General features: G+C 43.8%; 1 protein-coding gene across 2 annotated transcripts in view; it reads right to left on the minus strand.

Moving 5' to 3' along the window:
• Positions 1-14657, minus strand: part of LOC117524798 (partitioning defective 3 homolog B-like) — an 830560-nt gene that overhangs the window by 117954 nt on the left and 697949 nt on the right. The gene's annotated exons all lie outside the window — the stretch shown is intronic.

Below are 14657 nucleotides of genomic sequence, written 5' to 3' on the forward strand. Positions count from 1 at the left end.
TCTACTTTTTTTACTAACAGCCCAATTTCATAGCCTTAAGAGTGTGCATATCATGAATGCTTGGTCTTGTTGGATTTGTGAGAATCTACTGAATCTACTGGTACCTTGTTTCCCATGTAACAATAAGAAATATACTCAAAACCTGGATTAATCTTTTTAGTCACATAACACTACTATTATTCTGAACACTACTGTCGGCTTTTTATTGTTTCTTTAGTCTTTTATTGTGTTTTCTTGTTTTCAAAATGGTAAAATGGTAAATGGACTGCATTTATATAGCGCTTTTCCATCTGCATCAGACGCTCAAAGCGCTTTACAATTATGCCTCACATTCACCCCGATGTCAGGGTGCTGCCATACAAGGCGCTCACTACACACCGGGAGCAATAGGGGATGAAAGGCCTTGCCCAAGGGCACTTAGTGATTTTCCAGTCAGGCAAGGATTTGAACCCATGATCTTCTGGACTCAAGCCCAACACCTTAACTACTAGACCATCACCTCCCCCAGACCATCACCTCCCCCAAACAAAATCATTGTTTTAAATGTACCTTCACTGTATTTTATGTATTTTATTTGTTTGCTTTGTGAAGCACTTTGTGATGCAGTCCTTTTTGTGTCAGTAAGGATGCAGCATTACTGGTACGGTGCATGTTGGCACTGCAGACGGGTTTGGGAGCATGCGCTGGCACCACATATGGCTGTATATGGGAGTGTCCACGCCCTTCTCCAGTTGTTAAGAGTCCTCAACACTGAGGAACTCGTGTGATGCATCATGCCCTGAGAAACGTGTCACATGTCCAAAATGTCATAGCTTCTTCTCTCTCATGCTGCCTCATCTGAGTGTCCCTAAGTAATCACTTGTCTGTCACAAAGCCATTCCAGCAAGTCCCAAGTAAGAGAAGACATCTAGTTGTTCCCTGAGGACAATGATTAGTGTCCAAGTCTCACAACAATACAGGACAGGAAGATCGAGGACCCTTTGCTCTCCTGCAAAGATATCAGCATCTCCAAATAACTCTGTCCAGTGACATCATGATTCCATAAGTTCTTCCCAGGCATCTCCCAATCTGGAACATTTCGCAAAGCTAGACACTGAACAAGTAAAACTCCTGTTTCTGCACGCTGTGGGAGTAACAGTGCTGCTGCCTTCCATCAGAGGGTAGCACACACTAAGAATGGGGTGAGGTCAAACCATTTGAAGCCTCATCTCTGGAAAAGAAAAATCCACAGGAGAACACCAAGAGTCTTGCCTCTGGTGAATGGGGATTGGTGGATGGCAGCGGGCTGCAGTGAAGCATGTCTAACATTTTCAAACTCACATGTTGTTGTTAAATTGTTTCAAACCATTCATTCATTCATTTTCTAAACTCGTTTACTCCAATCAACGGTCACGAGCCGGCAGGAGCCTACCCAAGCAGTCATAGAGCCAGAGACAGGGTACACCCTGGACAGGACACCAGTCTATCACAGGACCACATATAGACAGACAAACACATTCACACATGCAGTTTCCAATTCAAGTGGGTGGAAGCCGGAACACCCGGGGGGAACCCACATGAATACAGAGAGAACACGCAAACTCCACACAGAAAGGATCAGGCAGGCTGCAACCTCAGGACCATCTTGCTGTGAGGTAACAGTGTGAACCAGTAACACCCCTATTCCACAGGGCGCCATTCTACTATGATTAGCCATGATCGGAAAGAGTTCAAAAAAAGGGATGAAACATCTTAATCCGGTTTGCCTGTTAACAGGCTGGCTTATAAAGTGCAGACTTAGCAACTGGATGGCTTAAAAAGTGCAGAGCTGGCAATCCGCCAGAAAACAAAAGTAAGGCGCTGTGCCCTCGGCCACAACAGCAACAAACGCTGCTTCGACTTCAAATTTTTACCCCGACAAAGCACAATAAAACAGGTTTCAAGCCATACTCATGAGTAATACCCCATTTAAAGATGTTCAAACACAATTGAAGCTGTTAAGTCTAAGAAAACCTAAACGTTATCATACACCGAGCGAGGATTTTGCTAACTGGGAAGAAAGTTTTGAAGAGTTCGAGTATTTGACCCTGATTTCAAATGTGATCCTGATGATGGCTGTAACTACTGCATATACGCCAAGTTTGTGTTGTGAAAGTGTAGGAACACGGACCCACAACAGGGGGCGCAAATGAACGGACAATGGAGGAGTCAAATAACACTGTTTTTACTGTTGTGAAACAGGCACAACAAACACAGCCGATTACAATATTGAAATTGAGTCCAATTACAACGGTGTCGTGTGGGCAGGCTCGACGATAGGAGACGTCTGTCCAAGTCGAACCGGAACCAACCCGATTTCCTCTGCCACCGAACCCCGGGAATACTGGAGCCGCCAAGTCCCGAATTCCCAGGTGGCCACTGCCTCCGCTCGTCGGATCCGGTACTGCTGGCAGGAAACAGAAACAGTCAGGTGTGGGTGCGGCTGCACCCAGCAACACGGAGGGTGGAGAGTCCACCTCCACCTCTCGTCAACAACAATCAAGGAGTGTAGGAAGGTGAGTACTTATCCAAATGCTGTCCGGTAGTCAGCTGTCCTACAAATAATCAACAAGAATACAATTATAGTCACACGTATGTGTAGGCGGAGATTGTTACCTCTTTGGTAAGGCGATATCTCGGCAAATGAGGTGGAGATGCCGTCCTGCTGATATACCTCCTTGTTGATTAGAACCAGCTGTCTCCAGTGATGGTGACAGCTGTCATCCTGGCTGCTCCTGTAAGGCGGCAGCGCCCTACGGTGCCTGGAGCCCGCACTCCAGGCAGGGCGCCCTCTGGTGGTGGTGGGCCAGCAGTACCTCCTCTTCAGCGGCCCACACAACAGGTTGTTCAAGATCCACAAAGATGGATCAAGGAGTTACTATGATGCTTCAAAACACACCCCAATTTACTATTCGGGGTGAAACAGGAAGGAACAGTGTGAAGCCACCATGCCACCATTTTGAAACACTGCATGTCCAAAATAGATTTGGTCACAAAGTGCAACAAAGCAAACTGACCAATTGTAAGTAGGACCATTTGAACCTCCTCATGTTTAAGTGGACTCTTGATTTTCAGAAAAAACATGTGATGGAGACAAGCAAGCTGCTTTGTAGCGCACAGTCTGGTCAAACCTTCTGGAGGTAATACGGCTGAAAAGTCCTGCCCTGTGTCGGCAGAAGGTCAAGCTGCTGTTATCAAATCAAATCAAATCAATTTTATTTATATAGCGCCAAATCACAACAAACAGTTGCCCCAAAGTGCTTTATATTGTAAGGCAAAGCCATACAATAATTACGGAAAAACCCCAACGGTCAAAACGACCCCCTGTGAGCAAGCACTTGGCGACAGTGGGAAGGAAAAACTCCCTTTTAACAGGAAGAAACCTCCAGCAGAACCAGGCTCAGGGAGGGGCAGTCTTCTGCTGGGACTGGTTGGGGCTGAGGGAGAGAACCAGGAAAAAGACATGCTGAGGAAGAGAGCAGAGATCAATCACTAATGATTAAATGCAGAGTGGTGCATACAGAGCAAAAAGAGAAAGAAACACTCAGTGCATCATGGGAACCCCCCCAGCAGTCTAAGTCTATAGCAGCATAACTAAGGGATGGTTCAGGGTCACCTGATCCAGCCCTAACTATAAGCTTTAGCAAAAAGGAAAGTTTTAAGCCTAATCTTAAAAGTAGAGAGGGTGTCTGTCTCCCTGATCCAAATTGGGAGCTGGTTCCACAGGAGAGGAGCCTGAAAGCTGAAGGCTCTGCCTCCCATTCTACTCTTACTGTTGTGTGGGCCGCTGAAGAGGAGGTACTGCTGGCCCACCACCACAAGATGGCGCCCTGCTTGTAGTGCGGGCTTCAAGCACGAGAGGGCGTCGGAGCAACCAGGAGTGACAGCTGTCACTCATCATCCGTACCAGCTGTCACTCATCCACTACTCATCACCACCACCATAAAGGCCGGACTGCAACTCCACCTCCCCGGCGAGAAATCAGCTACCATTCAGGTAATTTCTCTGCTGACTAACACGTTGAGTAATAATCTGAACTTCTGTTGCAGCCGTTTTCCTGGTGTTTTCCTTGTCTGTGGGACTGGCGTTTGGTGTGACAGCGACGGCTTCGCCTCACACTCCAAACCAGATAAGTGGTTAACCAGGAGCTGCACGAGTGTGTGATTGGAGGTGGAGGTTCTCCCTCCTTTACTAAACACTGACTGTGGGATTACTGAGTGTGCAAACTCACACTCATCAGGACTGTCTCTGTTCTCTGCCAGCAGTACCAGGCCTGACTGCTGAAGACAGCGGCCACCTGGGGCGCAGGGCTTGGCGGCTCCGGTGTTCTTCAGCTCCGTTGGTGGTGGAAGCTGTGTGGGGATCCAGCTCTTCTCTCGCCAGGCGTCTTCTATCGCCGAGCCTGCCCACACGTCACCTGGTGTATGATTGACAGTCCACCATATTGTTATTGTCTGTACGTCGTTGTGCGATTCACAACATTAAATTGTTACTTTTGGCTTATCCATTGTCCGTTCATTAACGCCCCCTGTTGTGGGTCCATGTGACGTCACTTTCACAACACTTACAAACCCTAGGAACTACAAGTAAGCCCGCAGTCTGAGAGCGAAGTGCTCTATTGGGGTGATATGGTACTATGAGGTCCCTAAGATAAGATGGGACCTGATTATTCAAAACCTTATAAGTAAGAAGAAGAATTTTAAATTCTATTCTAGAATTAACAGGAAGCCAATGAAGAGAGGCCAATATGGGTGAGATATGCTCTCTCCTTCTAGTCCCTGTCAGTACTCTAGCTGCAGCATTTTGAATTAACTGAAGGCTTTTCAGGGAACTTTTAGGACAACCTGATAATAATGAATTACAATAGTCCAGCCTAGAGGAAATAAATGCATGAATTAGTTTTTCAGCATCACTCTGAGACAAGACCTTTCTAATTTTTGAGATATTGCGCAAATGCAAAAAAGCAGTCCTACATATTTGTTTAATATGTGCATTGAATGACATATCCTGATCAAAAATGACTCCAAGATTTCTCATAGTATTAGTAGAGGTCAGGGTAATGCCATCCAGAGTAAGGATCTGGTTAGACACCATGTTTCTAAGATTTGTGGGGCCAAGTACAATAACTTCAGTTTTATCTGAGTTTAAAAGCAGGACATTAGAGGTCATCCATGTCTTTATGTCTGTAAGACAATCCTGCAGTTTAGCTAATTGGTGTGTGTCCTCTGGCTTCATGGATAGATAAAGCTGGGTATCATCTGTGTAACAATGAAAATTTAAGCAATGCTGTCTAATAAAGGAAGCATGTATAAAGTGAATAAAATTGGTCCTAGCACAGAACCTTGTAGAACTCCATAATTAACCTTAGTCTGTGAAGAAGATTCCCCATTTACATGAACAAATTGTAATCTATTAGATAAATATGATTCAAACCACTGCAGCGCAGTGCCTTTAATACCTATGGCATGCTCTAATCTCTGTAATAAAATTTTATGGTCAACAGTATGTCAACAGTTATGAAGCTCTTTACCAGTGACGTAACAATATGGATGTATTCTGTGTGACACTAACCCTAGCATATGATGTCATATGGGTAAGCTCTGTCTGGGCCCTTCCAATGAAATATTTTCTTGTTTGCAAACATACTTTAATGAGTCCCTTCAGCTTCTTCCTTGTTTCACTCAGGTTCGCCACAGCAGATTTGAGGTGGATCTGCATGCTGAACTGGCACAAGTTTTACACTGGATGACCTTACTGATGCAACTCCACATTATATGGACAATGGGCAGGTGTGTCGTAACCATCCCTGACTCGTATTATTATTATTATTATTAATAATAATAATAATAATAGTAATAATAATAAAAATAATGACAAAGTAGAAAACGTTGATTAATCAAGACAGGGCACTCAGACTGCAACACCTGAGTCTTATATATCTGACACCAATTCCTGCTAATTTCTTCTGTGTGACTCAATGATACCATGTAACACCTAAATAGATCCTTGTCATTTGATCGGTGGTTTGTATGTCACACGATATTGATCATTCGTCAGCTTGACAGATGACGATTTGAACAAGCTGATGGTGTTCATTCTTCTAACATAAAAAACAAATCCACTACGCTGTAAGTCACATGTGCATGTGCATTATTCGCTGGGACGTCTCTAGCTGAAATAGAAATGCTGTCGCATGAAGAGCTCGACAAATTCTGCCGTAATTTTTCGCTGGACTAAGGAAAGCAGACGACAATCTGTACACAAAGAAGTCAATGCCCAGTATCAGCTATGGACAACATGGTCAGGATTGTTTTTGAAATATCTGACTGCTTTTGCAAGTTGACTGAAAACAATTTTGGATTGGGTTGCTATTTAAATGGTAAATGGACTGCATTTATATAGCGCTTTTCCATCTGCATCAGACGCTCAAAGCGCTTACAAACTATGCCTCACATTCACCCCGATGTCAGGGTGCTGCCATACAAGGTGCTCACTACACACCGGGAGCAATAGGGGATTAAAGACCTTGCCCAAGGGCCCTTAGTGATTTTCCAGTCAGGCGGGGATTTGAACCAAGGATCTTCTGGTCTCAAGCCCAACGCCTTAACCACTAGACCATCACCTCCCCTTTAAAGACCATCATCTCCCCTCCCATTTAAAGTTCGTGTTGGACTGTTGAACTGGAATCTGTCGACCTCAAAGGAACAGTGATGCACACCAAAATCTAAGTCCCTTTTCTCTTGTTTAGAAATTAATAAAACATCAAATGACAAGGATCTTATTTTGGGTGTTGCATACAACAAATAATGAATATTTTTTTAATTTGTTCAATGGAAAGAATATTTCATCCATTCAACTCAACTGTGCCTCATTGAATGGAACATTCCACCTTTCACCTCATGAAATATTCTTACCATTGCACTCATAAACATTTATTATTTTTATTATATACGAGGTCTGTTAGAAAAGTAATGGACCTTTTTATTTTTTGCAAAAACCATATGGATTTGAATCACGTGTGATTGCAACAGCCAACCTTGAACCTTCTTGCGCATGCGTGAATTTTTTCACGCCTGTTGGTTGCGTCATTCGCCTGTGAGCAGGCTTTGTGGGAGGAGTGGTCCAGCCCCCTCGGCGGATTTTCATTGTCAGGAAAATGGCCGAGCGACTGCCACATTACACTGTTACAGGAGATTTTGTAATGAAAGACGTGGCGGAATTCGCGCATTAGGACGGAGCCGCTAATGGCGCAGAACAAAAAGCACCTCCGTGTTGGAAGTCTCACGGGACATGCCCAGCTCTTCCACCATTCGGAAGATTCAGATGGCTTTGGGTGGCTTTTCAGTCGAGTGAGTATCCGAGAAATTGTCGAAGAGCCGGGCATGTCACAACATGTCCTGTGAGACCAACATGGAGGTGCTTTCGTTCCACGCCATTAGTGGCTCCGTGGCGAATTCCTCCACTCCTGTTTTCATGACAAAATCTCCTTTAACAGTGGAATGTGCAGGAAAAGTGCTGATGTCCACCTTTTCTGCCATTTCTCTGGTAGTCAGACGACGTCCCGGATCAACACAGCATTCAGTTTGGAAATGACCTGGTCGTTTCAGCCTGTTGATTGCCGCTCGGAGCGCACCGTGCCCTCCGCCATTGTGCGCCATCTTTAAACCAGCTGTAACACGCCTTAATCTGTGTGATGGCCATAAAATCGTCCCTGAAAGCCATCTAAATTTTCCGAATGGTGTCCACCTGGCTGTCTCTCACAGTTTCTGGAAAAATTTGATGCAGCGCTGCTCCAGCTGTTCAGACATTTTCCTCACAATGAAAATCCGACGAGGGGGGAGGACCAGTACTCACTCAAAGCCTGCTCACAGGCGAATGACGCAACCGACAGGCGTGAAAAAACTCACGCATGCGCACGAAGATCCATGCTTGGCTGATGCAATCACACGTGATTCAAATCCATAAGGTTATTGCAAAAAATTAAAAAAGGTCCGATACTTTTCTAACAGACCTCGTATGGTTCTGGGTGGTCTGTCCAAAATGATCCTTAACTAACACCATTTTAAATCCATATTGGCTACAAACTATTTGAGTTAAACATTTAAGTCTTGAGATTGACCTTTCAAAGTCACCCAGGGTCAAAGGTAATGTCACAAAGATAATGTTTGAAGCTTCATAGTAGTGTTTCATGGTAACCATAGTTATATATTCAACCAATTCACTGATTTACCAATTATAAATATCCACTATATAAAGCATAGTACTGCATTCATTAATGGGTCAATAGCTTGACCCTGGCCAGTGACCTTGATTTTTAACAAATTTTTCCTCAAACACAAATTCTTTATCTTTGACTGACCTTAAATCATTGCAGCTCGTTTGGTCCAAATCGGATCAAATCTCTGAGTTATTTTCTTTAAACATGGATGCACACACAGGATTAAAATAAAAACAAACAAACAAAACAAAACAATACCCCAGCATGGGATACTCAAGGCGTAAGCTGTGACAGTTCAAAATGAGGTGCCCTCAGAAGAAGAAAAGTTCTAGCTCCTTGATTGGCCGACTGAGGCTAGCTCCAGAAAGGAGCAGTTTCCCACTGAACCCCATGTTAAAATATCCAACTGTAGAGGAAAATGAACATTTACAGCCTGGCACAAAAAACTGTTTTGGTCTCTATAGCTAGTTTCCCCCTCCATGACAACTGTACAGGGGGTGGGGCTGGGTGAATTTTTTTTTTCTCTAACTCCTTAGTTTATGATGTTGTAATCCATAAAGTTATCCATAATTAGGGCTGTAGCCACTTTGAGTGACAGCTCGTGTGTTGTTACTGAGCCTAGAGTTCAGATTTAGAGCGTCAGTCACTCAGATGCCGCTAGCTGTGGCTGCTAGCTTATTAAGCATTTTCTCAAAAACACCTGCCATAACATGGCTTTCTGTGTGGTAAATTTTTCTAAAGGATCATCTAAGACGTACGTTCCAAACTGATTCCAGAAAGGGCCAAGACGGTGCAGGTTTTCTTTGTAATAACCAACTCCACCAGGTGATTTCCTTGATTAACATCACTTTGCACAGATGGGATGAGTTCATCAATGAAATCATCTGGTGGAGATGGAGGTTACAAAGAAAACCTGCACCCTCTTGGCCCTTTCTGGAATCAGTTTGATGCCTATAATCTAAGATGTGTGCTCCATTATTGCCATCAAGTGAAATTATTGTCTTCTTTAATGTTGCATGATAATGCACCATTAGTAGCTTCATGATGTTAGGTCCAATTAAGTCCGTTTCACAATTACTGAGGAAATAAGCGGGTCATAATTTTTAATGCTCATACCAAAGCAAACCATTATGAAAACCCCCACCTGGTCCCCAAAATTCGAATTTAATAAACACTCAAACCAAGGGTAGCCTGTAAGTTTAGCTTGCTTAGACTCAAAGATGAGGGTTTGTTAGGGTTTCATTTGACCCGCCCATGCCAGGCACGCCACGCCCACACTGCATGTCTTTATCCATTTACGGGTTGGTTATGACATGGGCAGAAACATGGCGAAACCTACAGCAGCAACGTCTGGGCTTCAAAAGAGCTCTTCCAGATCTCTACAGAAAACCTATGGCTACCATCATGCAGGGTTTGTCCAGCATAGATACATTCTATGGTGATACTGCTGCACGTCAGTGTTTGAAATTTGAAAGAATTTAACAACGTACAGACAGGGCACATTTCCCGCAAAAATTCTGAATAGTGCACATCTCTTGTGAATACAAATACAATCTAGTATTTCATATACACCAGAGTGACACATGCCAAGTCTCATTCATTTTCTTTTCTAGTTGGCATCAATTTGACCAGTTTATGCTTAGCCTAGGCTCATGTGTCATACAACTCCAATTCCACTGAAGTTGGGATGTTGTGTAAAATGTAAATAAAAACAGAATACAATGATTTGCAAATCCTCTTCAACCTATATTCAATTGAATACACCACAAAGACAAGATATTTAATGTTCAAACTGATAAACTTTATTGTTTTTGTGCAAATATCTGCTCATTTTGAAATGGATGCCTGCAACACGTTTCAAAAAAGCTGTGACAGTGGTATGTTTACCACGGTGTTACATCACCTTTCCTTCTAACAACACTCAATAAGCATTTCGGAACTGAGGACACTAATTGTTGAAGCTTTGTAGGTGGAATTCTTTCCTATTCTTCCTTGATGTATGACTTCAGCTGTTCAACAGTTGTCGTATTTTGCATTTCATAATGCACCACACATTTTCAATGGGCGACAGGTCTGGACTGCAGGCAGGCCAGTCTAGCAGCCGCACTCTTTTACTATGAAGCTACGATGTTGTAACAGAATGTGGCTTGGCATTGTCTTGCTGAAATAAGAAGGGACGTCCCTGAAAAAGATGTTGGATGGCAGCATGTGTTGCTCCAAAACCTGGATGTACCTTTCAGCACTGATGGTGCCACAGATAAGTTGCCCATGCCATGGGCATTAACACACTCCCATACCATCACAGATGCTGGCTTTTCAATTTTGCGCTGGTAACAATCTGGATGGTCTTTTCCCTCTTTTGTCCAGAGGACACGATGTCCATGATTTCCAAAAACAATTTGAACTGTGGACTCATCAGACCACAGCACACTTTTCTACTTTGTGTCTGTCCATTTCAAATGAGCTCAGGCCCAGAGAAGGCAGCAGCTTTTCTGGATGTTGTTGATGTATGGCTTTTGCTTTGCATGGTAGTTTTAAATTGCACTTTTAGATGTAGCGACGGACTGTGTTAACTGACAATGGTTTTCTGAAGTGTTCCTGAGCCCACACAGTAAGATCCTTTACACCATGATGTCGGTTTTTAATGCAGTGCCACCTGAGGGATCGAAGGTCACGGGCATTCAATGCTGGTTTTCAGGCTCGCTGCTTATGTGTAGAAAGGTCTCTGAATCTTCTGATTATATTATGGACTGTAGATGATGGAATCCCTAAATTCCTTGCAATTGAACATTGAGAAACATTGTTCTGAAACTGTTTGGAATCCCTAAATTCCTTGTAATTGAACATTGAGAAACATTGTTCTGAAACTGTTGGACTATTTTTTCACACAGTTGTTCACAAAGTGGTGATCCTCACCCCATCTTTGCTTGTGAACAGCTGAGCCTTTTGGAGATGATCCTTTTTTTCCTCAATCATGACACACAATTAGTGTCCTCAGTTCTCAAACGTTGTCCCAGCTTTTTGGAAAATGTTGCAGGCATCCATTTCAAAATTAGCAAACACTTGCACAAAAACAATAAAGTTTATCAGTTTGAACTTTAAATATCTTGTCTTTGTGGTGTATTCAATTGAACATACACTCAACAAAAATATAAACGCAACACTTCTGGTTTTGCTCCCATTTTGTATGAGATGAACTCAAAGATCTAAAACTTTTCCACATACACAATATCACCATTTCCCTCAAATATTGTTCACAAACCAGTCTAAATCTGTGATAGTGAGCACTTCTCCTTTGCTGAGATAATCCATCCCACCTCAAATCAAATCAAATCAAATCAATTTTATTTATATAGCGCCAAATCACAACAAACAGTTGCCCCAAGGCGCTTTATATTGTAAGGCAAAGCCATACAATAAATAGGGAAAAACCCCAACAGTCAAAATGACCCCCTGTGAGCAAGCACTTGGCGACAGTGGGAAGGAAAAACTCCCTTTTAACAGGAAGAAACCTCCAGCAGAATCAGGCTCAGGGAGGGGCAGTTTTCTGCTGGGACTGGTTGGGGCTGAGGGAGAGAACCAGGAAAAAGACATGCTGTGGAAAAGAGCAGAGACGTAATAAAATTTTATGGTCAACAGTATCAAAAGCAGCACTGAGGTCTAACAGAACAAGCACAGAGATGAGTCCACTGTCTGAGGCCATAAGAAGATCATTTGTAACCTTCACTAATGCTGTTTCTGTACTATGATGAATTCTAAACCCTGACTGAAACTCTTCAAATAGACATTCCTCTGCAGATGATCAGTTAGCTGTTTTACAACTACCCTTTCAAGAATTTTTGAGAGAAAAGGAAGGTTGGAGATTGGCCTATAATTAGCTAAGATAGCTGGGTCAAGTGATGGCTTTTTAAGTAATGGTTTAATTACTGCCACCTTAAAAGCCTGTGGTACATAGCCAACTAATAAAGATAGATTGATCATATTTAAGACCAAAGCATTAATTAATGGTAGGGCTTCCTTGAGCATACTGGTAGGAATGGGGTCTAATAGACATGTTGATGGTTTGGAGGAAGTAACTAATGAAAATAACTCAGACAGAACAATCAGAGAGAAAGAGTCTAACCAAATACCGGCATCACTGAAAGCAGCCAAAGAGAACGATATGTCTTTGGGATGGTTATGAGTAATTTTTTCTCTAATAGTTAAAATTTTATTAGCAAAGAAAGTCATGAAGTCATTACTAGTTAAAGTTAAAGGAATACTCGGCTCAATAGAGCTCTGACTCTTTGTCAGCCTGGCTACAGTGCTGAAAAGAAACCTTGGGTTGTTCTTATTTTCTTCAATTAGTGATGAGTAGTAAGATGTCCTAGCTTTGCTGCATTTAAACCTTGAATGCACAGTGTGTGATTGCCAGAGACTCGACCTTGTGAGCAGACGTGTGAGATCGACATCAGGAGAACAATCTCACCATCACGGACGCAGAGACCGATCCAGGTTTGACGCCACAGTCTGTGAAGGAGGATTGGGTGAGGTCTCACGCTCTTCAGCACACTTCCTGAGGTAATTTGGTTTTGGTGACAGTGGATTAGGTGTCCCTCACACCTTGTGTTAGTGAGCTGTCACGTTATGCTAATTGTCTAATCAGCTTCTGCTGCAGTGGAGATTTTAACTGAGTTGTTCCGTGCCTGCAGGGAAAGAAGCTGATGTATAACTTTAAGCCAGGAAGTGTTTGCTGATTGCGTGCACCTTTGAGTTGTGTCTCTCTGTGTGGAGTTGGACTCACCTCATGTTTTCTTTCTTCACAGACTCGGTTTGTCGCGGCCACCTGGGGGGTGTTGGCGGGGTCCCTGGGTCTGAACTGCTGTGGCTCCGGACCGTTTGCGCTGTGAAGAGCGCGCCGTGTTTTCACCTCACCAGACCGCGGACGTTTTAGTTGTTTAGCACTACTACACTGTTATGTTTATTAAATTCTGTTATCCTTTTGAACCGTGCTCTGCTTATTTCATGCTTGGTCCTTTCAAACCCTGGGTCGGGGCTCCGACCGCGTCCGAAACATAACACTATATGAATGAATGATATGGCACACCTCACAGGTGTGCCATATCAAGATGCTGATTAGACACCATGATTAGTGCACAGGTGTGCCTTAGACTGTCCACAATAAAAGGCCACTCTGAAAGGTGCAGTTTTGTTTTATTGGGGGGGGATACCAGTCAGTATCTGGTGTGACCACCATTTGCCTTATGCAGTGCAACACATCTCCTTCGCATAGAGTTGATCAGGTTGTCAATTGTGGCCTGTGGAATGTTGGTCCACTCCTCTTCAATGGCTGTGCGAAGTTGCTGGATATTGGCAGGAACTGGTACACGCTGTCGTATACGCCGGTCCAGAGCATCCCAAACATGCTCAATGGGTGACATGTCCGGTGAGTATGCCGGCCATGCAAGAACTGGGACATTTTCAGCTTCCAAGAATTGTGTACATATCCTTGCAACATGGGGCCGTGCATTATCCTGCTGCAACATGAGGTGATGTTCTTGGATGTATGGCACAACAATGGGCCTCAGGATCTCGTCACGGTATCTCTGTGCATTCAAAATGCCATCAATAAAATGCACCTGTGTTCTTCGTCCATAACAGACGCCTGCCCATACCATAACCCCACCGCCACCATGGGCCACTCGATCCACAACATTGACATCAGAAAACCGCTCACCCACACGACGCCACACACGCTGTCTGCCATCTGCCCTGGACAGTGTGAACCGGGATTCATCCGTGAAGAGAACACCTCTCCAACGTGCCAAACGCCAGCGAATGTGAGCATTTGCCCACTCAAGTCGGTTACGATGACGAACTGGAGTCAGGTCGAGACCCCGATGAGGACGACGAGCATGCAGATGAGCTTCCCTGAGACGGTTTCTGACAGTTTGTGCAGAAATTCTTTGGTTATGAAAACCAATTGTTTCAGCAGCTGTTGAGTGGCTGGTCTCAGACGATCTTGGAGGTGAACATGCTGGATGTGGAGGTCCTGGGCTGGTGTGGTTACACGTGGTCTGCGGTTGTGAGGCTGGTTGGATGTACTGCCAAATTCTCTGAAACGCCTTTGGAGATGGCTTATGGTAGAGAAATGAACATTCAATACACGAGCAACAGCTCTGGGTGATATTCCTGCTGTCAGCATGCCAACTGCACACTCCCTAAAATCTTGCGACATCTGTGGCATTGTGCTGTGTGATAAAACTGCACCTTTCAGAGTGGCCTTTTATTGTGGACAGTCTAAGGCACACCTGTGCACTAATCATGGTGTCTAATCAGCATCTTGGTATGGCACACCTGTGAGGTGGGATGGATTATCTCAGCAAAGGAGAAGTGCTCACTATCACAGATCTAGACTGGTTTGTGAACAATATTTGAGGGA

The sequence above is a fragment of the Thalassophryne amazonica genome, chromosome 14, assembly GCF_902500255.1.
Source record: "Thalassophryne amazonica chromosome 14, fThaAma1.1, whole genome shotgun sequence".
Classification (NCBI taxonomy): domain Eukaryota; kingdom Metazoa; phylum Chordata; class Actinopteri; order Batrachoidiformes; family Batrachoididae; genus Thalassophryne; species Thalassophryne amazonica.